Raw genomic sequence first — 22,842 nt, 5'->3', positions numbered from 1 at the left:
TATTTCTTGCGCAACATGTAGATGTCCTCACATCGATATTAGCGACATTGTAGCAGGTGGCGACGTATCCTGTTAAGCAGGAGCGTCTTTGGAAAGCCGACCCCCGCTGCATGCGAGTGTGCAGCGGTCTGGAGTGGGAAATTATGGCGAAACCCTAAGCGCGGGTGCGGGCGGCTGCGGAGAGTGAGTGCGGCTTTTTGCCGCAGCGCGGTTTCCTGCGGCTAACCGCACGGCGAACTGCGTTGTACATATTTATGAACGCTAAGCAGCCGGCCTACAGACCAGCTTCACTCACACCTGTTCGAGAAGCACCACTCTAGCTGCATGTCTGTAGGGAAGGAGGAAAAGAAGGAACTCCATTACAGTGAAACAAAAGCGGCGGTGTAGAATGCTTGCTCCCCGCGTCAGTGTCACGGCATAAATGCAAAGGAGATGATAAAGATGAAAGAATATAAACTGAAGAGGCTTTCGAGGCCACTTGTTGATCTATTGCCTGTTCGCCTTTGCCTCCGGATCTTCGGCCAACGTTTGTTTGGAGATTGTGACGTTCCGCTTGCATGTGTGGCTGGCACTGTCAGAGATTCGTCTTCCATTGATTGTGGCGGACTGGAGTGAAGTCCATGGCCATTGATTTAGTGTAGCTGTCGCGCCAACGTTTGAGGGCTCTTCCCTGGTCAGTACCGCTGACGATCTTCCGCTGTTACGCGCAACCGTCGTTCGCTGCAGCACGGGAAATGTTACTTTACAATCTTCCATAAATATCACAACTATATTACCGTCTGCACTGACGAACATACGCAGGGGGAGAAACTAGGCTGCTCTGTGGTGTGCCTCGATTGTAAGCTCAACTTCAGATTAACTGAGGTGACAGAAGCCACAGGATGCCGATATGCACATATACAGGTGGCGGTAGTATCACGTACACAGGACGTAAAAGTGCAGTGGATTGACGGAGCTTTCATCTGTACTCAAGTAATGGAACTGTTTCAAAAAATGGCTCTGAGCACTATGGGACTTAACTTCTGAGGTCATCAGTCCCCTAGAACTTAGAACTACTTAAACCTAACAAACCTAAGGACATCACACACATACATGCGCGAGGCAAGATTCGAACCTGTGACCGTAGCGGTCGCGCGGCTCCAGACTGTAGCTCCTAGAACCGCTCGGCCACTCCGGCCGGCTGGAAATGTTTCCGACGTAATTATGGTCGCACGACGAGAATTAAAAGGCTCTGAACGAGAAATGATACTTGGAGCTAGACACATGGGACATTCCAGTTCGGAAATCGTTAGTGAGTTCAGTAAATTCCGAGATGACAGCATCAACAGTGTGCCGAGAGTACCAACTTTCAAGCATTACCTCATACCATGGACAACACTGTCGCCGATGACCTCCATTTAACAACCGACGGCAGCGACATTTCCGTAGAGTTGTCATTGCTGACAGACAAGCAACACTGCGTGAAATAACCGGCCAGGTCAATGTGGGACGTACGACGAACGTATCCGTTAGGACAGTGCCTTGGAATCTGACGTTAATGGGCTACGGCAGCAGACGACCGACGTGAGTGCCCTTGTTAACAGCACGACATCGCCTGCAGCGCCTCTGCTGGGCTCGTGACCATGTCGGTTGGACCGCAGACGATAGGAAAACCGTGGCCTAGTCAGATGAGTCCCGATTTCAGTTGGTAAGAGCGACGGTAGAGTTAGAGGGTGGTGCAGACCCTACAAAGCCACGGACCCAAGCTGTCAACAATGCACTGTCCAAGATGGTGGTTGCTACGTAATGGTGTGGGCTGTGTTTGCATAGAATGGACTGCGTCCTCTGGTCGAACTGACCGATCAGTGAAGGGAAACAGTTGCTGTTGTTGTGGTCTTCAGTCAAGATAGCCGGCCGCGGTGGTCTAGCGGTTCTAGGCGCTCAGTCCGGAACCGCGCCACTGCTACGGTCGCAGGTTCGAATCCTGCCTCGGGCATGGATGTTTGTGATGTCCTTAGATTAGTTAGGTTTAAGTAGTTCTAAGTTCTAGGGGACTGATGACCACAGATGTAAAGTCCCATAGTGCTCAGAGCCATTTCAGTCAAGATACTTGTTTGCTGGAGCTCTCCATGCTACTCTATCCTGGGCAAGCTTCTTCATCTCCCAGTACCTACTGCAACCTACCTCCTTCTGAATCTGCTTAGTGTATTCATCTCTTGGTCTCCCTCTACGATTTTTACCCTCCACGCTGCCCTCTAGTACTACACTGGTGATCCCTTGACGCCTCAGAATATGTCCTACCATCCGATCCCTTCTTCTAGTCAAGTCGTGCCACAAATTTCTCTTTTCGCCACTTCTGTTCAATACCTCCTCATTAGTTATGTGATCTACCCATCTAAACTTCAGCATTCTTCTGTAGCACCACATTTCGAAAGCTTCTATTCTCTTCTTGTCCAAACTATTTATCGTCCATGTTTGACATCCATACATGGCTACATTCCATACAAATACTTTCATAAACGACTTCCTGACACTTAAATCCATACAAGATGTTAACAAATTTTTCTTCTTCAGAAACGATTTCCTTGACATTGCCAGTCTACATTTTATATCCTCTCTACTTCGACCATCATCAGTTATTTTGCTCCCCAGATAGCAAAACTCATTTACTACTTTAAGCGTCTCATTTCCAAATCTAATACCTCAGCGTTACCCGACTTCATTCGACTACATTCCATTATCCTCGTTTTGATTTTGTTTATTTTCATCTTAAATCCTTCTTTCAAGACACTGTCCATTCCGTTCAAGTGCTCTTCCAGGTCCTTTGCTGTCTATGACAGAATTACAATTTCATCGGCGAACCTCAAAGTTTTTATTTCTTCTCCATGGATTTTAATACCTACTCCGAATTTTTCTTTACATTCCGCTATTTGGAGATCATTTGCAGCCGTTCGTGGACTTCATGTTCCCAAACAAAGATGGAATTTTTATGGATGGCAGTGCGCCATATGAGCGAGCCACAACTATTCCCGATTTGTTTGAAGGACATTATGGACTACATTGAGTGGCCTTGAAAGAAATGTGACAGAATCCCGAACATCAGGGGACTGACGTATTAGAACATGCACAGATACAATAAAATGGTGCATTGATAATGGTTAGGCACTAGCCGAAATGTAGATTTGACGAATGAAACCTGCAAGAAAGGACGACTGACTGCTGTACTCTATCATTTGAAAGACATTCTGGGCAATTCAAGCGAATGAGTTGACGACCCAGGTCGCCCGACATTAATTCCATCGATTATCTATGGCACATAAGCGAGAGGTCATCTCGTGCACAAAATCCCGCACCGACAACACTTTCACAATTATGTACCGGTATAGAGCTCAATATTCCTGCAGGGGACTTCCAGCGACTTGTTGGGACCGTGTCACGTCGAGCTGCTGCTCTACGTCTCGCAAAAGTAGGTCCGACACGATGCTGAGAGATATCCCAAGACTTTTGTTACTTCAGTGTATAAAACGAGCTAAATAAGTTCATCTGCTTCGATTCCCTTACAGCGCTAGTTCAGCTGTTCAGTGCATGTAGTGAGCAGAGAAAATTGAGTAATCCCCCACAACGCCTTTCGTCGCTTACAACACCTAGTGATGGAGGTGAAAATTGCTACAGACCAGGATATGCGGCAACTTGCGGCAATTACCTGGACCTGCAGGAAAGAAATACGACGTAGTCATTGGAGGCAGAATACAAGCTCTGATACGAAAAACATAGATCTACATCTACATGGATACTCTGCAAATCACATTTAAGTGCCTGGCAGAGGGTTCATCGAACCACCTTCACGATTCTCTGTTACCCCAATCTCGTATAGCGCGCGGAAAGAACGAACACCTATATCTTTCCTTACGAGCTCTGACTTCCTTTATTTTATGACGGTGATCGCTTCTCCCTATGTAGCTCGGCGCCAACAATATATTTTCACATTCGCAGGAGAAAGCTGGTGATTGGAATTTCGTGAAAAGATTGCTCCATAACGAAAAACGCCATTGTTTTAATGATGTCCATCCCCAATCCTGTATCATTTCAGTGACACTGTCTCTCCTACTTCGCGATAATACAAAACGTGTTACCCTACTTTGAACATTTTCGATGTACTCCGTCAATCCTTTGTGGTAAGAATCCCACACCGCGCAGCAGTATTTCAAAAGAGGACAGACAAGCATACTGTAGGCAGTCTCCTTAGTAGATCTGTTACATTTTCTAAGTGTCCTACCAATAAAACGCAGTCTTTGGTTAACCTTCTCCACGACATTTTCTTTGTGTTCCTTCCTATTTAAGTTGTTCGCAATTGTAATTCCTAGGTATTTAGTTGAATTTGCAGCCCTTAGATTTTACTGATTTATCGTGTAACCTAAGTTTAACGGATTTCTTTTAGCACTCATTTGGATGACCTCACACTTTTCATTATTTAGAGTCAAAAAAATGGCTCTGAGCATTATGGGACTTAACATCTGAGGTCATCAGTCCCCCAGAAATTAGAAATACTTAAACCTAACTAATCTAAGGACATCACACACATCCATGTCCGAGGCAGGATTCGAACCTGCGACCGTAGCGGTCGCGCGGTTCCAGACTGAAGCGCCTAGAACCGCTCGGCCACACCGGCCGGCTATTTAGAGTCAATTGCCCAATTGCCAATTTTCGCACCACAAAGATATCTTTTCTAAATCGTTTTGCAATATGTTTGATCTTCTGATGACTTTATAAGTCGATAAACGACAGTGTCATCTGCTAATAACAACCTAAGACGGCTGCTCAGATTGTCTCCCAAATCGTTTATATAAATAAGAAACAGCAAAGGGCCTATATTACTACCTTGGGGAACGTCAGAAATCACCTCTGTCTTGCTCGAAGACTTTTCGTCAATTACTACGAACTGTGATCTCTCTGACAGGAAATTACGAATCCAGTCACATAACTGACAAGGGGAGGCCACGACGTTTGGAACGCGGATTTACTGCAAACTTCATACACTCATAGTACTCCATGAGGACAACAAAATGTATAAGCAGTAGCGCGTACTTCTCAAGCGTTATTGAGAAAATCGCAAAATAATTTCGATACTCAAATATATACCTGTGTGTGGCCATTTTTACCACGAATCGGCGGCAGCCGAGTGGTTAGCGTTCAAGCCCCGTAATCGCTGGATCGAGTCCCGTACGTCAGTTTTTTTTATTTTTAACACAGTCATTTTCTTTACTATTTATATTACAATTGATGTAATGGGAAAAATACTTGTAATCGGATGAACTTTTATTAAATTTATAATGTTATTTGGCAGTCTACAAATTTTTATTATCGACTAGTAAACGACCAAACGCATAAAGTGATACTGAAAATGTGTTAGACTGTGTTAGAAATAAAAAAAAACTGACGAACGGGACTCGATCCATCGATCACAGGGCTTGAACGCTAACCACTCGGCTGCCGCCGCTTCATGGTAAAAATGGCCAAGCACAGGTATATATTTAACGACCGAAATTATCTGGCGATTTTCTCAATAACGCTTGAGAAGTACGCGCTACTTGTTACACATTTTGTTGTCCTCATGGAGTACTACGAGTGTACGAAGTTTACAGTAAATCCGCGTCCCAAATGTCGTGGCCTCACCCTGTGAGACGATATTCCATAAGCGCGCAGTTTCACTACAAACCGCTTGTGTGGTACAGTGGCAAAAGACTTCTAGAAATCCAGAATCACGGAATCAATTTGAAATCCCTTGCCAATAGCACTCAATAGATAAGGAAAGTGTCTCTTTTTCTTCGAAAAGAAGAGTTGTGTTATTCGCTTTAAGTCACCTAAGGAAACCAGAGAGGACCTGAGCTGGTTTGGCCGCAAGGCTTTTAGAACGAGAGTCCTGCCGAATGCGGTCAGCAGCGAAGCCGTGACGCGGTCACTGCCAGACGAAGTTGATCCCGGCGCTCGGGCGTCGAACCGGCGTGAGTCAGCCAGCGGAAGGCTGTGGCGTCGCCAAACATCCGCACGGCGCGTCTGGTCGCCGCGCTGAATCATAAGCGGCGCCTCCAGGGGGCGGCAAAAAAAGGAGAGCGACGGCGACGGGTGCTCGAGTGTTTCCAGCTGCCGGTGACCCGGCTAGGACTAAGCCGGCGCTACCGCGGGCTGCCCGGTACGGATCACCAGCTGGAACAAAACGAAGCTACGGCTTTTTCGAGTGACAGTAGTTTACCGCCCATGCTGCCGTAGCTCCTATTACACAGGGTGATTCACGAAGATATGCAAATATGTTAATATGTTATTCTACAATTAAACTAAAGAAAGAAATTCATATAAACATAGGTCCGCAAATGTTTAGTTACGGAGTTTGGCTGATAAAAAATTCAGCCTGAAATTTAGCAACTTCGCTAATATGAAGCCATCGCAAAACTTTACGAGGTTAAAGCAAAGCACGATTTCGTTATATTTTGTTGTTATTGGTCTGATGAATCTAATAAAACACGTCCCAGACGTGTATCTGCAGTAGTTTTCCAGAACAAGTAAATTTGTTTTCTTTCCATTTAGAATGTAGAAACGTTTATGTCATTGTTGTCAACCGTTAATGAGTTGATCTTATAGATCTTACAATTAAATGTTTCCCTGAGACACTGAAGTCTACTCTTTATCTACGATAATGATCGAAGCAAAAGAAATGAATTAAAATTTGTACTGCGGCCGGGACCCGAACCCGGGTCTTCTTGCTTGCTAGGTAATAGTGTAATGGTTAGCATTTCTCCCTAGCAAGCAAGGATACCCGGGTTTGATCCCGGCCGCAGCACAAATTTTAATTCATTTCTTCTGCTTCGATCATTATCGCAGTTAATGAGTTGTTTCAATCGTTTCCTAACCTTGAAACGAGTTAGTTTTCTTTATTGTTCAGTGAAAGAACATAAAAACAGCAGTGTATTTAAGTTAAACCACACAGTAACTGTTGTAGTTCGTAGATTATTTATGAAATAAGGTTGCCTTTCAGATTTACGACAGAGGAATACGCCGAAATGGTGTTTATTTATGGCAAATGTGATGGTAATGCTACGGTTGCAGTTAACGAATATCGCGTACGTTATTCAATTCGGAGGATTCCGAATGCACAAACCAGCAGCGGAGTATTTCGATTGTTACGGGAGACAGGTTCTCTACCTAGCGGCCGGCTGGTGTGGCCGTGCGGTTCTAGGCGCTTCAGTCTGGAACCGCGTGGCCGCTACGGTCGCAGGTTCGAATCCTGCCTCGGGCATGGATGTGTGTGATGTCCTTAGGTTAGTTAGGTTTAAGTAGTTCTAAGTTCTAGGGGACTTATGACCTCAGAAGTTAAGTCCCATAGTGCTCAGAGCCATTTGAACCATTTTTGATTCGGCTTTGCTTAGCAGCTTCTGTAAGCTTTTGTATGGGTTCATTCTAATAACTGTATCTCTCTTACCAATAACAAACAATTGGGCACATGTTGTCTGAAATTTTTATTCGAATCGGTCTACACTATCATCCGTTAAAATACAGGGTGCTATGGTGTTAATAGAAGCAGATTATCTGACACATTCATACAGTTTCAATTAACGTTGTTACCATCATTTTTCCAAAATTAAATTCTCTACAACTTCTGTTGAAAACTTTGTGCAATTGTCAGGAATTAAAAAGAAAATACAAGTTGGGTCAAGTAGTTAATAAATTAAAAAATTTACGAAGTTACGTCTTTGCTTCTCTGGATGTTCCGGAAAAATACTGCAGATACACGTCTGGGACATGTTTTATTAAATTCACCAGATCAATAACAACAGAATAAATCGAAATCGTGCTTTACTTTTACCTCATACATTTTTGCGATGGGTTCGTATTAGCGAATTTCCTAATTTTCAGGCAAAATCTGTTATTAGCCGTAACTCCGTAACTAAACATTTGCGGACCTACGTTTATATGAACTTTTTCCTTTAGTTTTACTTGTAGGATAACATATTAAAATATTTGCATATTTTCGTGAATCACCCTGTATGTCCTTTTGTTTTGCGTTTTTTCTATTTTTTCTACTGCACAGTTTCGGCTGTGTAGTCGTTTTCAGATATGTGGTATAACCCCTCAAACGCACGTGTTTCGATTACAGTGAAACTCTACGTTGGCTATACATTGTTAAAACGCAGTTGGCTGGCCGCACTTTAAAATTTTATTCAAAAAAGCCTTGGTGTCATGTTTTTTTTATTTTTAAAGTCCACCCAACCAACTGCATTTTAACAATGTATGGCCGTCCATTTGCGAATTACACCATACCAAACCGGCCAGAAGTGAAAAAGTCAAAATAAAATCAATAAAACGAAAAACCAGTCCAAGTTGCAAATACTTTATTTTTCATTCGATAACTAGTTTCCGGCCGAGACCCATTTTCAAATCAAGATATCAAAGTCGAAAATGGTGTTTCCGAAAATGTCAAAGAAAGTCTAATATACATTCACAGAGCATACAGATAACTATTTTTTTGACATCTTAGTTACCTGTATGCATTGTGAATGTACATTGCACTTTTTTTGACATCTTCGGAAATGCCATTTTCGACTTCGTTACGTTGATTTGAAAATGGGTCTCGGCCGAAACTAGACATCAAATGAAAGATAAAGTATTTGCAGCTTGGACTCGTTTTTCGTTCTATTAACAGAAGTTGTCGACACTAGTTACTCCAGCATGCTGGAAGTTCACAAAGTAAAACGATATTCTAGTATAAATTACGGCAGCGAACGCAGCGAATTATTGCCGTTTGAAAAATATATTTCGGCTGTGAGTCAAGATGAAAAAATTCTTACATAGTTTGAGAGAAGCAGCAATTTGTGAACAGTATTCTAATAATATTATTCTTGTGTCACCGATTCACTGGCGCATAGTGTTAGCGATTTCGTAGACTCAAAAAGAATTCGGTGGAACGGTTAAAAAATGTACCGGGTGATCAAAAAGTCAGTATAAATTTGAAAACTGAATAAATCACGGAATAATGCTTCGAATGACATGGGGTTTTATTAGAACCAAAAAAATACAAACGTCAAAAAATGTCCGACAGATGGCGCTTCATCTGATCAGAATAGCAATAATTAGCATAACAAAGTAAGACAAAGCAAATATGATGTTCTTTACAGGAAATGCTCAATATGTCCACCATCATTCCTCAGCAATAGCTGTAGTCGAGGTATAAAGTTGTGAACAGCACTGTAAAGCATATCCGGATTTATGGTGAGGCATTGGCGTCGGATGTTGTCTTTCAGCATCCCTAGAGATGTCGGTCGATCACGATACACTTGCGACTTTAGGTAACACCAAAGCCAATAATCGCACGGACTGAGGTCTGGGGACCTGGGAGGCCAAGCATGACGAGAGTGGCGGCTGAGCACACGATCATCACCAAACGACGCGCGCAAGAGATCTTTCACGTGTCTAGCAATACTTTTTTTTTCTAATAAAAGCCGGCCGGTGTGGCCGTGCGGTTAAAGGCGCTTCAGTCTGGAACCGCGTGACCGCTCCGGTCGCAGGTTCTAATCCTGCCTCGGGCATGGATGTGTGTGATGTCCTTAGGTTAGTTAGGTTTAAGTAGTTCTAAGTTCTAGGGGACTGATGACCACAGATGTTAAGTCCCATAGTGCTCAGAGCCATTTTTTTTTGTTCTAATAAAAACCCATGTCGTTCCAAGCATGTGTGTCAATTTTTACCTCTCTATCTACATTATTCGGTGATTTATTCAGTTTTCAAATTTATACTGACTTTTTGATCACCAGGTATATTTCGAATTTTGTCTGTATGTCTCTGAGTCCAGAATCATACATAGTCGAACGATTCAAGACTGAAATTTTTGTTCTTGTGTATTTGTGGTTTCAAGTGTTACAGCTGGTACGTTAGGTATAAAAATTCATTGTCGTTCGTGATATGCCAGTTCAGGAACAGAATCGGCTCGAAACGCGTGCAGGGTACAAATGCATATATCTTTTTTTTTTTTAATTTTTGCTTATCCATCTTTTCCAGGACCTATCGTGGTTACGTTCTTTCGAATAAGTGTCAGACCAGCATCAACTGTCGTAAAAGGACTTTTTCGTCAAACAAGTCCTCCTGCACTTGTTGATAACATCCAGTTACCCTACCAATAAGCAATGAAGAGATCTCGGAATTATCTTGGATGAGCATATAAAATGGGAAGAACACTCTTCACTAAATGGGGGGGTATCTCCTTCTTATGTACATGTAATCCAAATGTTTGGGTTAACCTATCCTTCTAAAAAGAAAAGAGAAAGTCCATTTTTTAGTCCTGGCATGCCTTTCCTACTATGATGTAGCTCAACACGGCACAAATAATGATGGTTTCAGACGACCCTTGCTATCTGTAAACGCGTAAGACACGCGTGAGTGTGGCTAAACGGGCGACGTGATTTTCTCTATTTGTTTCGTCGCTTTCTTAGTCGCTGAGTCCTCAGCACCTCTCGTCTCTCTTAAAATAACTGTCCTCATTCCACAACTGCATTACCAGATCTGATACTTCCAGCACCTTCACTTGTGCATGACACTAAATCTTTCACCGTTTCACCCATACGACTGTGGAACAAATTACCCTGCAACCTGGGTCTTAACCAAAACCACTCTGCGTTTAAGACGAGACAAAAAGTTTTACCTGTTACCATTGGCGTAGCTTTCCTCTCGCCAAAACCCGGCAGTCTACCTCCTGTCCAACAGCGAACCATTATTTCTGTGCTATTATCAACACTACCTATGACTTCCTCATCCCTGTCTATTTCTATGTTCTTGCTTCTATCGCAACAACTAATTTTACACTACTATTGCTCGCTCTTTTTCTGATCAGTCAACTTTTTATTCTCATTTGTTTGCTTTCGTACCGCTGCCATGTTTTTGTTTTTTGATTTTTTGTTTTTAGAGTCAGCTGCTTATGATACTGCAATTCACAATGGCCTACATATGTAGCCAATTATTTTGTATCAGATGAAGGTTCAAAAGACACTGAAACCTGTCAATGTTCACAAAAATACAGTGCGGCTGAGTCAGAAAAAAATTATATTACCGACACTATTGCAATCGTTACATCACAGTGACGATATCACAATATTATTCAATAAACTCTGCGTGTCTGTGTAGATGTGAGAGAGCGTCAGAAGCCCCTAATCTTGCCATTTGAAGTAAATAGATAAGCTAGTATGATTTCAGATGTGAACATATTGCGTCAGGTTCCTGTCCTAATTAGGATTACCTACGTCACGGGGATACCGTAGTTCGGTTTAGGACGTCCGAGTCATTGACACACTAAAGACAAGCTCTAATTTATCAACAAGATTTCATATTCGTGACCATGGTCAGCAAAAACAAATCTCATAATTTTATGATGTTCATTCAGACTACCGGTGAAGACTATATTTCTGAAACTATGATGAATAGTCACCTTCCTCCGCCGAATCTGTGGGGATTCCTGATTTTACTGGCGCACCTAACTTTCGACATTCTTCTGTAGCACCACATCTCAAACATTTCGATTATCTTCTTTTGCGATTTTCCCTCAGTCCATTATTCCCATTTTACAAGCAAAATAAACTCTACTTTCGTTTCCAACTATCACGCATGTGGATATCAGAACACAAATCAAAACGTTCGAGGTTCCATTCTTCTGTGGGCATGGTACGTTTGTGCGAAAAACAGCAATGAAATGAAATGTGCGTTTGGCATTTGTGGCTGGGATCTTCCTGCTGGGTCGCCTGGTGCAAGACTTTTTAATTGATGGCACTTCGACAACTTGCGTATTGATAATGATGAAATGATGATGCAATACACACACCCAGTTCCGAGTGGAGAAAAATCCCCAAACCTGCCGGGAATCGAACCCAGAGCCCAGAAATCGAGAGTCAGCAACGATAACCACAAGAGTACGAGCTGCTGAGAACACCTACGATAAGACCGTGCCCTACCTGCTAGGCACTACGATTTTCAGACTAAACGTCGGTTTGATAGCAGCCTTACCTTAGGCCTTGTAGTAGATTTTGGAGGTACGGTGGTTGGAGGTGATGCTTGCAGGACAGATGAACCTCGGAACATATAATTGATGTAAACAACCAACATTTTCTTCGGGGACAGTTTGAGGTGTTTTGGTTTTGGTGTGCCTCTTGCTCTAATTGTAAGAGAAATCAAGAGTATCTCAAAACCGATACATCCGCAATTGAGCGCCAGGGCGCTGCTTCATAACATTACCTAGTGGCCACAAACTCTGGAGAAGCTGAGCTCGTCCCTTCCAGCGTACTAATTTTGGATTTCTTTGTGTGCTTTTCAGTTCGACACCACAGAAGATAAACCTTTTTAATAAGAAGATTTCTGTAGAGATGGAAAGAACGACTTGAAGACAGTGTATTGTTAGTGGTGTATGTTGTCTAGCTCCAAAGAAACGTTCTTTAGCAGTGTCATAGAACCTATAACATTGATCTAGTATTAAAGCAAGACATGCGAGCAGTATTAATACTGTTTCAGAAGTATCACGAGGAATGTGTTTGGGAGCCACCAATAAATTATACCTTAACTAGTCCGCGTTGCCATGAGCCACAGCTTCGAGAAGGACCTTGTCAAGGTCACCATCGACAACTTCTCAGAGGGAATCCTTGACCTTCGTTCATCTGGAAGGGCTGAGCCCTCTGGACTCTAACGTACAGACCGTCTGGTTGACCCATACAACCGTCATTTCTTCTGTTTATCTTCTGTGGTGTCGAACTGAAACACACGTAAAGAAATGTAATTAGGACGCTGGAAGGGACGAGGGCAGCCCACCCCCCGCCGCAGCATGTGTGGTCGCAGGTTGCTGATGTATCGGCTGCGAGGTACTCTGGATTTCTCTTACAATTAATCGACGTAACGTCTGAATCTCTCGCAGACAACAGGCGTTCCGGCTGCCTGGTGCAGTTTCATCGATGGGAAATCCCGAGGCAGGCGCAATGACAGTGTCAGAACTCGGTTTTGGACTCACTGTAGACGGTCCAAACTAATGTATTCGGCGTTGCTTCGTACTACTACTGCACAGTCGAAGGCGGGTTGCCGTATCTTGTACAGGAAAACTCCGAGGTTTAATGGGAGCAAAGACGTCGGGTTTAGCAATGAGCAGCAATGGCGCAGTGTGCACATTGCTTTGACCCACCAGTTATTCGCCATGTTTTCGCCAAGGGAGGCGTCTGCCGGGAGTGACTCCTTGATATATGGTCGTGTTTCCTCATTGGGCAGCTCCACCCACGACGTATTGCCTGCACAAGTCCCCAGGGACTGGGACTTCAGTTACGACGGGTGCTTGACTCCTAACTGCTTCGTAGGCCATCCTCCACCTTACGTCACATCCCACAAGGCTGTCGGAGGCAATTTGGAATCCGAGGTACGTGAGTTGCACGCTCGTGCTCCTCGTAAGCGGCGCCGCGTCGTCCGTTTCTGGTCCATCTGACCGCTCAAGGTCTCACCTTATTTTCACACAATGTCTCATTTCCCAGTAGCATACACTTGATTCGGCTCTGCTTCTAGAGGGTATACTCGCAGTAACGACACACTTATAACGGAGACTAATGCCCGACAAGGGACCAACAGCCGTGCCTTCTTGAGGCGAGATGGCGCCGCGCGCGCCGCTGGCTCGGTCTGTTGAGGCACTCTCCGCCGGCCACGAAACAACGAGGCCTGGCGCCGGCCTGCTGGCACTCCCCCTCCCCCCCCCCCCCCCCACCACCTCCCTCTCACCGTCCGCCTGTGGCGCCCCACCCGGAACCAGGCGCGCAACCTCTGCGTCCTTGACCCACATCTGGGGCGTGCGCCGTGACGCGGCAGCGTCTGCACAGCCACGCCTGGCGCCGGCAGGTGTGGGCGCCAGCGGCCAGCCTAGTCCAGGGGTCACTCCGCCCCCGTCCCCCTCCCCCCCCTCCAGCCCGTCCTATTCGTCGCCACGAGCGCACTCTAACGGTCCACTCAGCACGCACGTGGCCACTGGACCAGCTCGCGACTGTAGCGAGGCTACAGTTTGCCCAGCAGCTTCTACAAATCGAGGTCGGTAACCCGCGCCAGTGCGGTTGCGCAGGGTTCGGAACTAGCCGATTGTATAATTTTACACCCACTACATCAAAGCAGTAAAATAACCACAGTATACTGTAAGAATTTTTTTCTTCTTTAAACACGTATGCATTAGGGCTAACAGTCATTGTTATGAGTATCAAAGCAAATTAAGATTTAATGTAGCTAGTAATTTCAGTTGATATTCCCACTAATGATTATACGAGCATTATACTTCCGTCATCGAGGACCTTACGTACCTCCACACCTGATGCCAACGCACATCAGAGCGGTGGTGCTCTATTCGGAGGTAGCCGGTTCGAATCCCGGTGTTGTTGTTGTTCTTCTTGTTGTTAGTGATTGTGAAAGTGGTGGTAATGACGGCGGTGGGGGTAATTTTTTACTACCAGTATTTGGCCTGTATATGGAGGAGACGTGGCAGCGCAAACTTCCTGATCACCAGCTTTTGCGCAAATGTTTCGGATTAAATGGCAGACCCTTCCGCAGAGTCTCGTGAGCTGAGGGCGTGTTTCACCACTGGAGGTGACTTGTCCGTCGGAAGGGGACGTTAAGCTCTTCAGACCCCTTGATGTTACTGAAGAGGAGTAGGCCGTGTACCGGCACCGTGTTTCGTCCTGCCCTGCTCCATTCATATAACACAAAACATGACGCCACACTACACACCCACCCATCTCACTCAACACATACACTTAAGATACAATTCTAATAAAGTTTTTTATATAAAATAACTTTTTTGCTGCGATTTTCTATTTATTTATATTTTGCACAACATGTTTCCGCAGATGATTCCCATTTTCAGCTGCGTTTTTGTTGTGCTATGCCATTCATCTGCGAAGTTTTCGATGTGTAAGGTTTCGCTTTGTTCTATTGTTCTTACTTTAATACGTGAAAACGCCCGAGATTTTTCGTAGAGTGAATGGCGAAATTTCGAAATAAATCCCACTTACGACTCTCTTGTGTCCACTCATGCAGAAAATCAACATGTTAAACATCACACACATTTTTTGTGCACAATACACAATGAAAACTGCAAACGAACAAAACAAAACATCTATAAAGATATAAAGACACATAGTCAACTGAGATACCGCTATAAATCGGCCTTATGGTATGATGTATTACTCTTTCGTACTTAGGCTATTTACGTTAATTACCTGTATCATTATTTGTCTATATGAGAGTATTTAATCCCACGTATCAGCTTTTTATTTAGCTATACTATCGTAGCATCTGAAGAAATTCACATTGTTCTTAAATTTCACAAATTATCAGTGTAACATCTCGTGAATAAATATACACCATAACTTTCTAATAATGTTTCTTAATCAGTCAGTATTACATTCTAAGACAAAAGAAGCAACGCACCACGAAAGGGTTGCGTAAATTTGTCAGAAATCGGTATTCATACAGGTATCTACGGAAAATGCAAAATTATAAACATTGGCGGACGTTGGATGAATGTATGGCACTACAGCGTAATTTCACCGAGCAGCTGGCAAGTTCGAAACAGCTGGAGAACTGGGCTTGGCTCCGGGAAGAGGCCGACGACCGGGTGCACCACATGTGGTTGATGAAATCGCTGTTGCTATGGCAGACAACGCTGCGCGCAATTCCCGATAGTCAGGAAGGGCGCGTGCTGTGTCACGACGCTTGAATATCCCGTGTTCTACTGTACGGAAGGTGCTTCGAACCGTTCTCAAATCATATCCTTACAAGATCCATGTCGTACGGCAGCTTGCACCACAGCAGGCACAACGACCTGTTGATTTCGCTCTCCACTTTCCCGCAAGGATTCAAGGTTACGAGGACTGGCCCTGGACCATCCTGTGGACAGACGAAGCTCATTTTTCTCTGACGGGTGAGGTAAACACGCAGAATAGCCGACTGTGGGGATCTTCACCAACAGTCACTGTGCATGATCTGCGTATGGTGAAGGTGTGGTGTAGCTTCACGGCTACCTTCATCATTGGCCCAGTCTGAACTGGGTGGCTCTCAAGGACCAAAGACGTGCAGTGTGACTGTCCAGCGTTAGTGCGATATGCTTCTCAATGATGTCATACCTGTCCTACTGGAGAAAGACGCATACAGCTCAACAGTTTTCATGCAAGATGTCGCCCCACTGCACATCGCTCGTGTAGCTCATGTGTTTCTCCGAAGCACGTTTGGAATCCAAATGCTTAGCTGGCACGATCACCTGATCTGACTCTCTGTGATGTCTGGTTGTGGGGCTACCTGAAGGACAGGTCACCAGGGCAACATTCACACGTGTGGTGATCTGAAGCGCAGCATATCAAGAGAGGTAGCCAGAATACCTTCGGATATGCTTCGTTCTGCTGTCCAGTAGGCAATCCTTCGCTTTCAGGCACTTCTGGTCACTGATGGGCGCCGTGTTGAGCCCCTATTGTACCGGTATGTAATGGTATGATGTACCGTAGCAGCAAATTAAAAGTTTTTCAGTTGAAGTGACAGCATCATTCCTGTTCCCCATGTCCTTGACAGTAATGCTACCAAGTTTGGTACTCGTAGGGTAATAAGTTTTCGTATTATAACGTGTTAAATAGGGAGAGTTTAATTATTTCTGGAAATCTGTGGTAAGGTCTTATGGAACCGATCTGCTGAGGCCATCGGTCCCTAAGCTTACACACTACTTAATCCAACTTATACTAACGTACGCTAAGGACGACACACACACACACACACACACACACACACACACACACACACACCTATCCCCGAGGGAGGACACGAATCTCCAACGGGGGAAAGCCGCTCGGACCGTGACAAGACGCCCGGACCGCGCGTCTACCCCGCCGACGATTAATTACACTACTGGCCATTAAAATTGATACACCAAGAAGAAATGCAGATGATAATCGGGTAATCATTGGACAAATATATCATACTAGAATAGACATGTGATTACATTTTCACGCAATTTGGGTGCATAGATCCTGAGAAATCAGTACCCAGAACAATCACCTCTGGCCGTAATAACGGCCTTGATACGCCTGCGCATTGAGTCAAACAGAGCTTGGATGCCGTGTACAGGTACAGCTGCCCATGCAGCTTCAACACGATACCACAGTTCATCAAGAGTAGTGACTGGCGTATTTTGACGAGCCAGTTGCTCGGCCACCATTCTCCAGACGTTTTCAGTTGGTAAGAGATCATGAGAATGTGCTGGCCACGGCAGAAGTCGAACATTTTCTGTATCCAGAAAGGCCCGTACAGGATCTGCAGCACGCGGTCGTGCATTTTCATGCTGAAATGTAGGGTTTCGCAGCGATCGAATGGAGGGTAGAGCCACTGGTCGTAACACATCTGAAATGTGACGTCCACTGTTCAAAGTACCGTCTACGCGAACAAGAGGTGACCGAGACGTGTAACCAATGGCACCCCATACCATCACGCCGGGTGATATGCCAGTATGGCGATGACGAATACACGCTTCCAATGTGTGTTGACCGTGATGTCGCCAAACACGGATGCGACTATCATGATGATTTAACAGAACCTGGATTCATCCGAAAAAATGACGTTTTGCCATTCGTGCACCCAGGTTCGTCTTTGAGTACACCATCGCAGGCGCTCCTGTCTGTGATGCAGCGTGAAGGGTCTCCGAGCTGATAGTCCATTGTGCTGCAAACGTCGTCGAACTGTTCGTGCAGATGGTTGTTGTCTTGCAAACGTCCCCATCTGTTGACTCAGGGATCGAGACGTGGCTGCACGATCCGTTACAGCCATGCGGATAAGATGCCTGTCATCTCGACTGCTAGTGATACGAGGCCATTGGGATCCAGCACGGCGTTCCGTATTACCCTCCTGAACCCACCGATTCCATATTCTGCTAACAGTCATTGGATCTCGACCAACGCGAGCAGCAATGTCGCGATACGATAAACCGCGATCGCGATAGGCTACAATCCGACCTTTATGAATGTCGGAAACGTGATGGAACGCATTGCTCCTCCTTACACGAGGCATCACAACAACTTTTCACCAGGCAACGCCGGTCAACTGCTGTTTGTATATGAGAAATCGGTTGGAAACTTTCCTCATGTCAGCACGTTGTAGGTGTCGCACCGGCGCCAACCTTGTGTGAATGCTCTGAAAAGCTAATCATTTGCATATCACAGCATCTTCTTCCTGTCGGTTAAATTTCGCGTCTGTAGCACGGCATCTTCGTAGTGTAGCAATTTTAATGGCCAGTAGTGTATTATCACCCGGTATGTTGAGGTCAATCCGCCTTAAAAATGGCTGTCCGGACAGTATATACGCTCAACGCAGTGGTGCAGAGTGAGAGATTCATTCAAGAGCTACCTTCCTTGAATATGGCTAGCTAGTAGCGAACTGTTTCCCAGCAGTCCGCCTATACTGGTGGAGCGTCCCGTCTAGAGCCGTCGGCCGGAGGCAGGCAGTCGCTGGCGTGTGAGCGAGCGCAGTCGGACTCGGCTGGATAAGCATCGCGGCGTCAGGTCGGACGGGCTGCGCGGGTCCCGCGCGCCGCCGTCGCGACCGGCCGACCGATCGTGCGCCGTCCTCGCCTCATCAACATGCCGCGCGCGCCACCCGGGTAAGTTATGCGGAACACGGGGAAACACCATAATGGCCGGCGATTACACATAATTCATCAGATTACAACCGCGACAAGCCCGGCCGCGCAGTTTGGGCTCCCTGACGAGCTGAGGGGGGCGACCTGGCCCACGGAGGCGACGCCTCTGCAGGCGGGCGGGTTATCGTAAGCAGCTGACGGGCCCGTGACCTCAGCAACGCCCAGGGTCGAGGTCGAAGTGGCGTCCACCCACAGCTACACCAAATTCAAGAGGCGAAGGCATTCAAAAAAGGGTTCAAATGGCTCTGAGCACTATGGGACATCAGTCCCCTGGAAATTAGAACTACTTAAACCTAACTAACCTAAGGACATCAAACACATCCATGCCCCAAGGCAGGATTTGAAACTGCGACCGTAGCGGTCGCGTGGTTCCAGACTGAAGCGCGAAGGCATTCTTGCGGAGAGAATTTCGTACTTCTGGAGTCATCCATCAACAGACTGAACGTCAATACCTGGCAGTCTATAACAGATCTCCTCACATGAGGAAAATAAATGTCCTCCTTAGAGGAATATGTCGCGTACAATCCGGATGCGTGAAAGCGACTCCTTTAGGCGGACCACCGAGCCTGGTGGCGCAGTGGTTAGCAGACTGGACTCGCATTCGGGAGGACGACGGTTGAAACCTCCGTCCGGCCATCCAGATTCAGGTTTTCCGTGATTCCCTAAATCGCTCCAGGCAAATGCCGAGATGGTTCCTTTGAAAGGGTACAGCCGACTTCCTTCCCCATCCTTGACATAATCAGAGCTGTGTTCCATCTCTTATGACATTGATGTCGACGGGACGATAAATCAAATCTTCCTTCCTTTTTAGACGGGCTATACGAAACGATAGAGACTTCTGCTCCCACAAATTCGACAGCATCTCATGAATATAATAAGAAACAGTCCACATCTACATCCACACTCTGCAAACCACGGCGAAATGCATAGCAGAGGATACTTACTACTGTGCCACTTGTTAGTGCTTCTTCCAGTTCCACTCATGTATGGAGCGCCGATAAAAATGATTGCTTAAACGCCTCCAAGTACTATCGTTATTCTAATCTTGTTCTCACGACCCGTACTGGAGAGATACGAAGCGGTTTGTAGAATATTCCTAGATAGATCACTTAAAGTTGGTTCTTGAAACTTTCTCGAATTACTTTGCACCTGTCTTCAAAAGTCTGACACTTCAGTTCCTTCAGCACCGCTGTGACACTTCCATCGGTCAAACAAACGTGTGACCAAACGTTCAGTATCCCCTGTTACTCCTGTTTGGTTTGCGTCCCACACACTTTTAGCAGTACTCGAGGACTGGCTGCACGAGTGTATTCTGAGTTATCTCCTTTGCAGACTGATTGCACTTCCCGAGTATCCTAAAACCGGGACTCAAATAAATAGGATTCTACGATTTTCGTTTTATATTTATGAACATTTAACCACTCGCACACCTCGGAAATCCAACCAAGATCCGACTGAGTATTTCTGCAGTTTTTTTTTTTTCAGACAGTACTTCATTGTAGACAACAGCGATAACTCTGAAAACTCTGACTTTGCTATTTATATTGTCTATAGTGTCCCGAAGTTCATTAATATACAACATGAACAGAAACGATCCCAACACACTGTCCTGGGGAACGCCTGAAGTTACTTCTACATTTATACTTCTTTTGTAAATAAAACCGCCTTTTCCTGCTGACGCTTAATTTATTTTTCCCATACGCGTTTCGCCTTTTTCTTGCTCTAAGGCATCATCAGTGGGACGATTTTCTGTGATCTGCGTTTCTTCTCATCTCGTCTGGAGGTCGCACTACCGCTTTATTACATATCAGCACAATTTTGAGTTCCGACCTTTTTACACTGTTCACCATGTTTCTCCTTCTTTTCTGCGATGTACTATTGTTCTTTTGCCACTCGATATAACTATTTCTTCAGGCGCAATGTCTAAAGTGTGTGAGAGGAGGTTTGACGGACCTCAGCTGTTCACTTGTGTAATAAAATGGAATACCTACAGCCGCCCTCACGACGTTATTTGTTGTATGGCTACCAGTGTTGGTGCTTCAGTACACCATCCTCAGGCCTTAATTGACGCTGAGAAGTTGACTCCAGTCATATACACGTTTCGTCAGTGGCCAACATCTATTAATTGATTTTCGCAGATTACCTGTAACAATGATGTTGTGTTTCTAGCCATCAACTAGTTGCTGAACTTGTTTTCGTAGACTGCCTGTAATAATCATGTTGTGTCTCCAGCCATCAACTAGTAGCCATCAACTAGTAATTGATGGTTGGAGACAGAACATCGTTGTTACCGGTGGTCGGCGAAAACCAGTTCATAGATGTTGGCCACTGACGAGACGTGTGTATGACTGGAGCTAACCCCTCAGCGTCAGTTAAGGCCTGAAGATGGTGCACTGAAGCACCGAAACTGGTAGCCATATAATAAATAACATCGTAAAGACGGCTCTAGTTTTTCAATTTTAGTACATATAATCAAGGAGGACTCTCATGTCACAGCTTAGCTTACAGCTTCCAAGTTGGTGCCCCCTTCACAACAATGAGCAGTTTCTAAATCTGGTGCAAGAAGAAATTGTCGCCCCTTGTACTGTCCTTGAGCGGCATCGGGAAGACAGTTTGCGGCGAAAAGTTCTTGATCACAAGATTTTGCGCTAGTGTCCTTGATATAATCCCAAACGTGACCGCAGTGTCTCGCACAGTGAAGGCATTTGACACTATTGATTGTGAATCGTCCATAAGTTGGGGGTCTTAAACTCAGTGGCCATCTGGGTGCTATTCGAGAGGCATAGGCTGTTTGCGGGCACCGGTTTAAATTTTTTGCCTTCTGTCGTCGTCGGACCCCACGAAGCCATGGACGCAAGTTGTCAACAAGGCACTGTTCAAGCTGGTGGTGGTTCCATAATGGTTTGGGCTGTGTTTACAAGGAATGGACTGGATTCTGGTTATGTTCAACTATTTGGAGACCATTTGCAGCCGTTCGTGGACTTCCTGTGTCCAAACAACGATGAAATGGATGACAATGCATCATGTCACAGAGCCACAATTGTTTGCAATTTGTTTGAAGAACATTCTGGGCAATTCAAGCGAACGATTTGGCCACCCCGACAGCCCGACATGAAAGCCATCGAACATTTATGGGACATAATCGAGAGGTCAGTTGGTACACAAAATCCCGCACCGGCAACACTTCCGCCATTATAGACGGGTGTAGAGGTAGCGTTGCTCAGTGTTTCTGTAAGGAACTTGCAACGACTTGTTGATTCCATACCACGTCGAACTGCTGCACTACGCCGGGCAAAAGAAGGTGCGACACGATATTAGGACTTTTGTCACCTCAGTGTAGGCAATGCTCATTCCGTAGATATTTTTATCTGTTAATAGTCAGCTAGAGTTAAATACCGGATGGTTCAGGAGGAATGGTTAGAAGTAGATGAAGGTAAACGATCGGAATTTTGTTGTTGGTTACTTTTCCAATCACCGAGTAATCCCATTAATACTGTTTATTGCTGAATGCATTGTCACTCTTGAAAGTATCAACATTACTCGTAATTCACATCGGTGATCTGACGAAGACTTCTGTGGATACACATTTTCAGGTACACTTCTCTGTAAATGTGTGGTGTGGTATGGTAGATAATCAGTTGACTGAGTCTGTTGCGTTTCCACATCGTCTTACGGAGTCCCATTGCCTAGGTCTTTTCGGAAACTTGCTTACGTCGTTATTGGCAGAGGTTCCTTTGCCTACAAGGAGGGTATTTTTTCCCAGCATGTAGGGGACCCTAAACATTCTAGTCGTCAGGTAACATTCAATCTAAACCTAACGTTCCGCAGAAGTTGGATCGGCAATGATGGGCTACGGGCATGACTGAAAGGCGAACTCTACAAAGAAAAACTAAGCCAAGACGATCTCAGAGCTACTCGTGGTGATGTTAAAAGAATTAGAAGGCGCATTGAAGTCGCTGGTGGAATTTATGAAAATCTATTTTGAACTTAATGATTCGACTTTGCTTAGCAGCTTCTGTTAGTTTTTGTATGGGTTCATTCTAACAACTGTATCTCTCTTACCAATAACAAATAATTGGGCGCATGTTGTCTGGAATGTTCTATTCGAATCAGTCTACACTATCATCCGTTAAAATACAGGGTCGAAA

The 22,842-nt window shown here is 45.1% G+C and overlaps 1 protein-coding gene across 1 annotated transcript in view; it reads left to right on the top strand.

Moving 5' to 3' along the window:
- The window catches only part of LOC126236045 (BMP-binding endothelial regulator protein), a 748,120-nt gene that overhangs the window by 630,529 nt on the left and 94,749 nt on the right, over positions 1-22,842 (top strand). The window lies entirely within an intron of this gene.

Source organism: Schistocerca nitens, chromosome 2 (assembly GCF_023898315.1).
Source record: "Schistocerca nitens isolate TAMUIC-IGC-003100 chromosome 2, iqSchNite1.1, whole genome shotgun sequence".
Classification (NCBI taxonomy): domain Eukaryota; kingdom Metazoa; phylum Arthropoda; class Insecta; order Orthoptera; family Acrididae; genus Schistocerca; species Schistocerca nitens.
This window is presented reverse-complemented; position numbering and strand designations above follow the sequence as displayed.